The following is an 11,055-nucleotide window of genomic DNA, read 5'->3' as shown; positions in this document are numbered from 1 at the left end:
GTTAAAGAGCATCTCCATAACTTGTTCTACCACTCATACAAAAAGGAACTATGAATATTTTTGTATTCCTTTTATCTTTTTAGAATATAAACTTACTGGTGACTGGATCAAGGGGCATTCACAGTTTAGTAAATTGGAAGATAAAGTTCTAAATCACTTTACAGAATGATGAACAATTCACAGCTCCACTAAATGGCATTATTAATCCTGTTTTTCTGCAGCCCCTCTATATCAATTGACATTTTTCATTTTTTAAAAGTCATCTTGGCCAGTCTGATGCATATGAAATAGAAACTCAAAGTTGTTTAATTGATATTTCTCTAATTATTAGTTATTTGGGACATTTCTTCATATAGCTATCAGTAGCTTAGGTCTCCTCTTTTGAGAATTACCTGTTTGTACATTCTGATCATTTTTTTATCTATTGAATTTTGTTCTTATAAATTTGAAAACACAAAAATTTACCAAACTTTATGTACCCCTTAATCCAACTGTACCACTGCCAGATCTAAACATATCTCAAAAAGATTAAAAAATAGGAAAAAGATCTTATGTACAAAAATATTTATAGTAGTTCTTTTTGCAGTGGAAAATAAAATAATGTCTATCAGTTGGGAAATGGCTGAATCAATACAAATGATATAGAATATGGAAATACAAATGGGACAGAATATGATAATACAAATGGGATAGAATACTTGTGTTATAAGAAATGAGGAAATAGATGATTTCAAAGAGACATGGAAAGATGTATATAAAGTAATAAAGTAAAATAATCTGAACAAGAAAAACAATTTAAAATTTAATGAAAAGTTCAAGTTTTATAAACTGAAGATGAATGAAAAGAGCCAGTAGAACAGTTTATACAATGATAACAACGTTGTAAAGACAAATAACTTTGAAAGTTCTAAGAATTATGATTGATACAGTCCCCATCTATGATCTCTGAGAGGGAGATGATAGATTCAGAGTAAAAATGAGACACATGTTGTTTTATTTAAAAAAAAAAAAAAACTTTCATTGCCAATAAGAGAATTTGCTTTCCTTGATTAAGTATATAGGTTACTAGGAATTTTTTTTCTTTTTTTCTTTTGAATAGAATGAGAGGTACAAAAGAAAGATAATAGATTTCAGCTAATTTAAAACAGCTTTTTAAAACCAGTCCAACATTCTGCTTGGTTACAGTAACCCAATAATGATTTAATAATAGTTTGTATTTGAATAATGCTTTAAGGTTTGTTGTACTGGCTTTACATTATTTATCTCATTTGATCCTCACAGTAAATCTCTGAAGTAGATGCTTGTTTTCTGTAATTTACATGAGAGATCAAGTGACTCTCAGATCTCACTTCTAGTAAGTGACTGTGGAGATATTTGAACTTAGTTCTCCCTGATTCCAGGTATGGACTTCTATCCACTATATCCCACTTTATATTAAAGAGATGAGAGAATCAGAACAAATTTTATTTGTTTTTCAAATACTATCCTAATTCCATTATACATACAAAGATTCACAATCACACTCAAGGTTCTAATTTTCTAAAAGAGACTCTTTCTTCCATAAGCATAAATTATGTTCTACATGTGAAGAAAAACTGACCAGAATTAATTGAACTCTTGCCTCTTCCCCTCTCAAAGATTTATTAGAGATTTAATATTGGAAATAAGGCAGCAATTTAAGAACTCTTTGAAGAGGGCTATTGGTTGAAAAATTTGAGGGAGAGGTCAATTATGAAGGTAATTAGATGAATACATTTGAGACATAGGGCTACACAGTATGAAATTAAGACAGTAACCCATGATTAAAGTAAAAAATTCTGTGTGCCATATGTTGATTGACCTTGCTGATTTTTTTTCTCTTCTTCATTTTTTAAAAATATCCATCATAAGGGATAGCTCATTGAAAAGGTAAGGGGGAAGACATAAGAGAAATTGAGGTCTTATGAATAGAGAAAATCTGAGTAAATATCTAAATTTTAATCCAATAGCCCTCTTCAAAGAGTTCTTAAATTGTTGCCTCATTTCCAATCTTAACTCTCTAATAAACCTTTGAGAGGGAAGAGGCTGGAGATCAGTTAGTTTTGGTCAGTTTTTCTTCCTATGTAGAATATAATTTATCCTAAGAAGATTAAAATAAATTCATGACTTAGACACAAAGTGTGAAACTATAAGCAAATTAGAAGAACAAAGGATAGTCTACCTCTCAGATTTATGGAGAAGGAAGGAATTTGTGGCAAAAGAAGAATTAGAATGCCTTATGAAATGCAAAATGGATAATTTTGAGTATATTGTTTAAAAGGTTTTCTACAAACAAAATGAATGCAAACAAGATTAGAAGAGAAGCAGAAAATTGGGAAAAATCTTTATATGCAAGGGTTCTGATAAAGGCCTCATTTTTAAAATATATAGAGAATTGACTCAAATTTATAAGAATAAAAGCTATTGTCCAATTGATAAATGGTCAAGGGATATGAACAGATAATTTTCAAATGAAGAAATTATAATCATTTCTAGCCATATGAAAAAATGCTCTGAATCACTATTGGTCAGAGAAATACAAATTAAGACAACTTTGAAGTACCACTACCCAGCTCTCAGATTGGCTAAGATAACAGGAAAAGAAAAGGATAAATGTTGGAGGGGATGCGGGAAAACTGGGACAATAAATGTTGGAGAGGATGTGGTAAAACTGGTACACTGATGCATTGTTGGTGGAAGTTGGTGACCTGACCATTCTGGAGAACAATATGGAAATAGGCCCAAAGGGCTATTAAACTTTGCATATCCTTTGATCCAGCAGTGCTACTATTGGGCCAAAGAGATCATAAAAGAGAAATAAGGATCCACATGTGCAAAAATGTTTGTAGCAGCTCTTTTTTGTGATGGCAAAGAACTGGAAACTGAGTGGATGCCCATGAGTTGGAGAATCACTGAATAAGTTATGGTATATAAATGTTATGGAATATTATTGTTCTGTAAGAAAGGACCAGCAGGATGATTTCAGAGAGGCCTGGAGAGACTTACATGAACTGATGCTGAGTGCAGTGAGTAGAACCAGGAGATCATTGTACATGGCAACAAGAAGATTATACAATGATCAATTCTGATGGATGTGGCTTTTTTCAACAGTGAGGTGATTCAGGCCAGTTCCAAAGGTCTTGTAATGAAGACACCCATCTGCATCCAAAGAGAGGACTGTGGAAACTGAGTGTAGATCACTCAGTATTTTCACTTTTTTGTTGTTGTTTGCTTGTATTTTGTTTTCTTTCTCTTTTTTTTCCTTTTTGATCTGATTTTTCTTGTACAGCATGGTAATTATGGAAATATTACAGGAGAATTGCACATGGGTAACATGTAGCATGATTTACTTACTGTCTAGGGGAAATGGTAGGAAGAAAAAAAATTGGAACACAGGTTTTGCAAGGGTGAATGTTGAAAACTGCATATATTTTGAAAATAAAAAGCTTTTTTAAAAAAAGAGAACATGAGGACTTCCGGTTAAGATGGCGGAGAGGAGGCACACAGCTGTGTAAGCTCCACGCTTTCTCTCACTATCCATTTCATTACAAGCCTCTGAATTAATGCTTGACTGAAAAAAACCCACAAATAGTTACCAAGAGAAGCCATCCTTGAGATTCGCCAAGAAAGGTCTGTCTTTACTGGAGGGCTGGGACGGTTTTAGATCGGGCGCAGGCGGCGGGGCAGCGGCAGTGAGAGCACGGGAGCAGACTGGAGAGGGGGTGCGGAGTGATCGCAGCTGTCTCTGCGGGGAGAACTTCGCTACAGGTTTGGATACTTTGCTCCAGCAGCAAGTCAGCAGCCCAGCAGAGAAGCTAAAAACACCGGGGCTGAAGAATACAACCCCAAACAGCTGGAGTCTCTCGGGACCTGGCCGTCTCCCCCTTCCCCCCCCCCACAGTGACTCAGCACGCTCTGGGATCTCAGAGCCCACGCGCAGCACAGTAGGGCTAGTGCCTCACTGCTGCCCCCCGCAGTCTGGAGAGGAAGCTTGATAACATACCCAGCCCCTCCCCCAAAGAAAGACTCCAGTTTTTTCTGTTTTTCTTTGGTAGTTTGTCTTTGATTATTAGACAGAATGAGCAAGAAGCTGAAGAGGACTTTAACCCTTGACAGCTTCTACACAGATAGAGAGCAGACTCTAAATCCTGAGGAGACTAAAAACAGACAGTCCCCAGGTGAATCCCCAAAGGAGGAGATCATCTGTTCCTCAGCACAGATGAACCTCATAGAAGTGATTAAGGAGCTAGAAGAAAAATGGGGAAAGCAGAGTGAGGCTTGGCAAAAGGAGAGGGAAGCTTGGGAAAAGGAGAGGGAGGCTTGGCAAAAGAGCCTGGAGAAGTCAGTTAAAGAGAGAGTGGATAAAGAAGTAAAATCCTTGAAAAATAGGATTGGTGAACTGGAAACAGAAAACAGCTCTCTAAAAAACAAAATTGGCGAAATGGAAAAAAAATTCCACAGAACAAAAGACCTCAATTGGACAATTAGAAAAAGATTTTTAAAAAGTGAGTGAAGAAAATACTTCACTGAAAATCAGAATTGAACAATTGGAATTGAATGACTCGAGGAGACAAGAAGAATCAGTCAAGCAAATCCAAAAAAAATCGCACAATGGAGAAAAATGTGAAATACCTTCTGGGGAAGACAACAGACCTGGAAAACAGATCCAGGAGAGACAATCTGAGAATCATTGGACTTCCAGAAAAACATGATGAAAAAAAGAGCCTGGACACTATTTTCCAGGAAATTATCAAAGAGAACTGCCCAGAAGTCATAGGAACAGAGGAAAAAATAAACATTGAAAGGATTCATCGATCACCCACTGAAAGGGATCCTAAAATCAAAACACCAAGGAATATAGTGGCCAAATGGCAGAACCCTCAGATGAAGGAAAAAATATTGCAAGCGGCCAGAAAAACCCAATTCAAGTATCAAGGAGCCACAATAAGGATCACCCAGCATCTGGCAGCATCCACATTAAAAGATCGAAGGGCCTGGAATATGATATTCCGAAAGGCTAAGGAACTTGGTATGCAACCAAAAATAACTTACCCAGCGAGAATGAGCATCTTTTTCCAGGGAAGAAGATGGACATTCAACGAAGCAAGCGAATTTCATCTATTTCTGATGAAAAAACCAGAACTTAACAAAAAGTTTGATCTACAAATATAGAACTCAAGAGAAATCTAAAAAGGTAAAGATTAATCTTGGGAACTATATTTTGACTATATAGATGTATAAAGAATACATGTATACCTTGTTCTAGAAATTGATGTGGAAAGGACATTGTATCAGAAAAAGGGTAAAGTGGGGGTAGTACATCTCATGAAGAGGCATAGGAAACCTATTATATCTGAGAGAAAGAATGGAGGGGGATGAATATAGTGGGTATCTTACTGCCTTCAGAATTGGCTTTAAGTGAAAAATCTTAAGACATATTCAATCTATGGTGAAACTTCTCCCACCTCATTGAAAAGTGAGAAGGGAAAAGTGAAAAGGGAAGGAATGAGCTAAGCGGAAGGGAATACAGGAACTGGGAGGGAAAGGGGTAAGATAGGGGGAGGAACTCTAAGGCGGGGGGAGGGATACTAAAAAGGGAGAGCTGTGAGAAGCAAGTGGTGCTCACAAGCTTAATACTGGGAAGGGGGGAAAGGGGAAAGAAGGGAGAAAAGCATAAACCGGGGTTAACAAGATGGCAAGTAATACAGAATTGGTCATTCTAACCATAAACGTGAACGGGGTAAACTCCCCCATAAAGAGGAAGCGGTTAGCAGAATGGATTAAAAGCCAGAATCCTACAATATGTTGTTTACAGGAAACACACCTGAAGCGGGGAGATACATGCAGGTTAAAGATAAAAGGTTGGAGCAAAATCTACTATGCTTCAGGTGAAGTCAAAAAAGCAGGGGTAGCCATCCTGATCTCAGATCAAGCTAAAGCAAAAATTGATCTAATTAAAAGAGATAAGGAAGGGCACTATATCTTGCTAAAGGGTAGCATGGATAATGAAGCACTATCTATATTAAATATATATGCACCAAGTGGGGTAGCATCTAAATTCTTAAAAGAGAAACTATGAGAGCTGCAAGAAGAAATAGACAGTAAAACTATAATAGTGGGAGATCTTAACCTTGCACTCTCAGAATTAGATAAATCAAACCACAAAATAAATAAGAAAGAAGTCAAAGAGGTAAATAGAATACTAGAAAAGTTAGATATGATAGATCTCTGGAGAAAATGTAATGGAGACAGAAAGGAATACACTTTCTTTTCAGCAGTTCATGGAACCTATACAAAAATTGACCATATATTAGGACATAAAAACCTCAAACTCAAATGCAGTAAGGCAGAAATAGTAAATGCATCCTTTTCAGACCACGATGCAATGAAAATTACATTCAACAAAAAACCAGGGGGAAGTAGACCAAAAAATAATTGGAAACTAAATAATCTCATACTAAAGAATGATTGGGTGAAACAGCAAATCATAGACATAATTAATAACTTCACCCAAGAAAACGATAATAATGAGACATCATACCAAAATGTATGGGATGCAGCCAAAGCGGTAATAAGGGGAAATTTCATATCTCTAGAGGCCTATTTGTATAAAATAGAGAAAGAGAAGGTCAATGAATTGGGTTTGCAACTAAAAATGCTAGAAAAGGAACAAATTAAAAACCCCCAGTCAAACACTAAACTTGAAATTCTAAAAATAAAAGGTGAGATCAATAAAATTGAAAGTAAAAAAACTATTGAATTGATTAATAAAACTAAGAGTTGGTTCTATGAAAAAACCAACAAAATAGACAAACCCTTAGTAAATCTGATTAAAAAAAGGAAAGAGGAAAATCAAATTGTTAGTCTTAAAAATGAAAAGGGAGAACTCACCACTAACGAAGAGGAAATTAGAGCAATAATTAGGAGTTACTTTGCCCAACTTTATGCCAATAAATTCGACAACTTAAATGAAATAGAAAAATACCTCCAAAATATAGCTTACCCAAACTAACAGAGGAAGAAGTAAATATCCTAAACAGTCCCATCTCAGAAAAAGAAATAGAATAAACTATCAATCAACTCCCTAAGAAAAAATCCCCAGGACCAGATGGATTTACATGTGAATTCTACCAAACATTTAAAGAACAATTAACTCCAATGTTATATAAACTATTTGAAAAAATAGGGATTGAAGGAGTCCTACCAAACTCCTTTTATGACACAGACATGGTACTGATACCTAAACCAGGTAGGCTGAAAACAGAGAAAGAAAATTATAGACCAATCTCCCTAATGAATATTGATGCTAAAATCTTAAATAAAATATTAGCAAAAAGATTACAGAAAATCGTCACCAGGATAATACACTATGACCAAGTAGGATTTATACCAGGAATGCAGGGCTGGTTCAATATTAGGAAAACTATTAGCATAATTGACTATATCAATAACCAAACAAACAAAAACCATATGATCATCTCAATAGATGCAGAAAAAGCATTTGATAAAATCCAACATCCATTCCTAATAAAAACACTTGAGAGCATAGGAATAAATGGACTTTTCCTTAAAATAGTCAGGAGCATATATTTAAAACCATCAGTAAGCATCATATGCAATGAGGAAAAACTGGAACCTTTCCCAGTAAGATCTGGAGTAAAGCAAGGTTGCCCACTATCACCATTATTATTTAATATCATATTAGAAACACTAGCCTCGGCAATAAGAGTCGAGAAAGATATTAAAGGAATTAGAGTAGGCAATGAGGAAACCAAACTATCACTCTTTGCAGATGATATGATGGTATACCTAGAGAACCCCAGAGATTCTACTAAAAAGCTATTGGAAATAATTCATAATTTTAGCAAAGTAGCTGGCTACAAAATAAATCCCCATAAATCCTCAGCATTTTTATACACCACCAACAAAACCTAACAGCAAGAGATACAAAGAGAAATTCCATTCAGAATAACTGTTGATACCATAAAATATTTGGGAATCTATCTACCAAAGGAAAGTCAGGAATTATATGAGCAAAATTATAAAAAAGTCTCCACACAAATAAAGTCAGACTTAAATAATTGGAAAAATATTAAGTGCTCTTGGATCGGCCGAGCGAACGTAATAAAGATGACAATACTCCCTAAACTAATCTATTTATTTAGTGCTATACCAATCAGACTTCCAAGAAAATATTTTATTGATCTAGAAAAAATAACAACAAAATTCATATGGAACAATAAAAAGTCGAGAATCTCAAGGGAATTAATGAAAAAAAAAATCAAATGAAGGTGGCCTAGCTGTACCTGATCTAAAATTATATTATAAAGCAGCAGTCACCAAAACCATTTGGTATTGGCTAAGAAATAGATTAGTGGATCAGTGGAAAAGGCTAGGTTCACAAGACAGAATAGTCAACTATAGCAATCTAGTGTTTGACAAACCCAAAGCCCCTAACTTCTGGGAAAAGAATTCATTATTTGATAAAAACTGCTGGGATAATTGGAAATTAGTATGGCAGAAATTAGGCATGGACCCACACTTAACACCATATACCAAGATAAGATCAAAATGGGTCTATGACCTAGGCATAAAGAACGAGATTATAAATAAATTAGAGGAACATAGAATAGTTTATCTCTCAGACTTGTGGAGGAGAAAGAAATTTGTGACCAAAGATGAACTAGAGACCATTACTGATCACAAAATAGAAAATTTTGATTACATCAAATTAAAAAGCCTTTGTACAAATAAAACTAATGCAAACAAGATTAGAAGGGAAGCAACAAACTGGGAAAACATTTTCACAGTTAAAGGTTCTGATAAAGGCCTCATTTCCAAAATATATAGAGAACTGACTCAAATTTATAAGAAATCAAGCCATTCTCCAATTGATAAATGGTCAAAGGATATGAACAGACAATTTTCAGAGGATGAAATTGAAACCATTACCACTCATATGAAAGAGTGTTCCAAATCATTATTGATCAGAGAAATGCAAATTAAGACAACTCTGAGATACCACTACACACCTGTCAGATTGGCTAAGATGACAGGAAAAAATAATGATGAATGTTGGAGGGGATGCGGGAAAACTGGGACACTAATGCATTGTTGGTGGAGTTGTGAACGAATCCAACCATTCTGGAGAGCAATCTGGAATTATGCCCAAAAAATTATCAAATTGTGCATACCCTTTGATCCAGCAGTGTTTCTATTGGGCTTATATTCCAAAGAAATACTAAAGAAGGGAAAGGGACCTGTATGTGCCAAAATGTTTGTAGCAGCCCTGTTTGTAGTGGCTAGAAACTGGAAAATGAATGGATGCCCATCAATTGGAGAATGGCTGGGTAAATTGTGGTATATGAATGTTATGGAATATTATTGTTCTGTAAGAAATGACCAGCAGGATGAATACAGAGAGGACTGGCGAGACTTACATGAACTGATGCTAAGTGAAATGAGCAGAACCAGGAGATCATTATACACTTCGACAACGATATTGTATGAGGACATATTTTGATGGAAGTGGATTTCTTTGACAAAGAGACCTGAGTTTCAATTGATAAATGACGGACAAAAGCAGCTACACCCAAAGAAAGAACACTGGGAAACGAATGTGAACTATCTGCATTTTTGTTTTTCTTCCTGGGTTATTTATACCTTCTGAATCCAATTCTCCCTATGCAACAAGAGAACTGTTCAGTTCTGCAAACATATATTGTATCTAGGATATACTGCAACATATCCAACATATAAAGGACTGCTTGCCATCTAGGGGAGGGGGTGGAGGGAGGGAGGGAAAAAAAATCGGAACAGAAACGAGTGTCAATATAAAGTAATTATTAAATAAAAATTTAAAAAAAAAGAAAAATTAAAATATTATAGAATCTTGTTGTAAAAATAAAGGCTTTTACCAAAAAAAAAAAAAAAAAAAAAAAAAAGAACATTTTAGGATGAGAAATGGATAATTTTGACTATGCTAAATATAAAAGGGTTTGTACAAACAAAACCAATGTAGCTAAGATCAGAAGGAAAGCAGAAAAGTGGAGCAAAAAATTCACAGCAAGTTTCTTTGATAAAGCCCTCATTTCTCAAATATACAGAAAACTGATGTATGCCATTACCCAATTGAAAAATGGTCCACTACAAACAGGCAGTTACATCAATATAATTCAAAACTATCTATATCCATATGAAAAAGTACTTAAAATCACTATTGATTAGATAAATGAAAATTTAAATGACACTGGGGTACCATTTCATACTTATTAGTTTGGCTAATATGACAGAAAAAGGAAAAGGACAAATATGGGATGGAATTTGGGAAAATTGGGACACTAAAATGTATTGTTAGGAGAGTTATGAATTGATCTGATCATTTTGGAATGCAATTTGGAATTATGCCAAAAGTGCTATAAAAAAATCATGCATACTCTTTGACCTACAACACTACTACTAACTCGGTATTACAAAGAAGTAAAAAAAAAAAAAAAAAAAAAAAAAAGTTTTTGTTTTTTTTTTTTAATTTGCAAAAAAGGAAAGGGACTTACATGTACAAATAGTTCTTTCGTAATAGCAAAGAATTGGAAATTGAGGGGATGTCCTCCAAATGGGGAAATGGCTGAAAAAGTTATCATATGACTGTGATGGAGTACTATTGTGATATAAGAGATAATGAGCAAAATATTCTCAGTAAAACCTGGAAAGGATTACATGAATTGATACAAAATGAGCAGAATCGAAACATTGTACACAGTAACAACAATATTGTAAAATGATCAATTGAGAGAAAATTCTCTAAAATACAAAGATCCAATACAATTCCAAAAAACTTATCATGAAAAAATGCTATCTATCTCCAGAGAAAGAACAGATGAAATCTGAATGTAGATCAAAGTATATTGTTTTGTTTTGGTTTTTACTTCATTTTTCTTGAGTTTTTTTTTGGGGAGTCTGTTTTCTTTTGTAACATGACTAATATGAAAATACATTTTACATGACTGCACTTATATAACCAATCCAATTGCCATCTTT

Source organism: Antechinus flavipes, chromosome 2 (genome assembly GCF_016432865.1).
Source record: "Antechinus flavipes isolate AdamAnt ecotype Samford, QLD, Australia chromosome 2, AdamAnt_v2, whole genome shotgun sequence".
Classification (NCBI taxonomy): Eukaryota; Metazoa; Chordata; class Mammalia; order Dasyuromorphia; family Dasyuridae; genus Antechinus; species Antechinus flavipes.
This window is presented reverse-complemented; position numbering follows the sequence as displayed.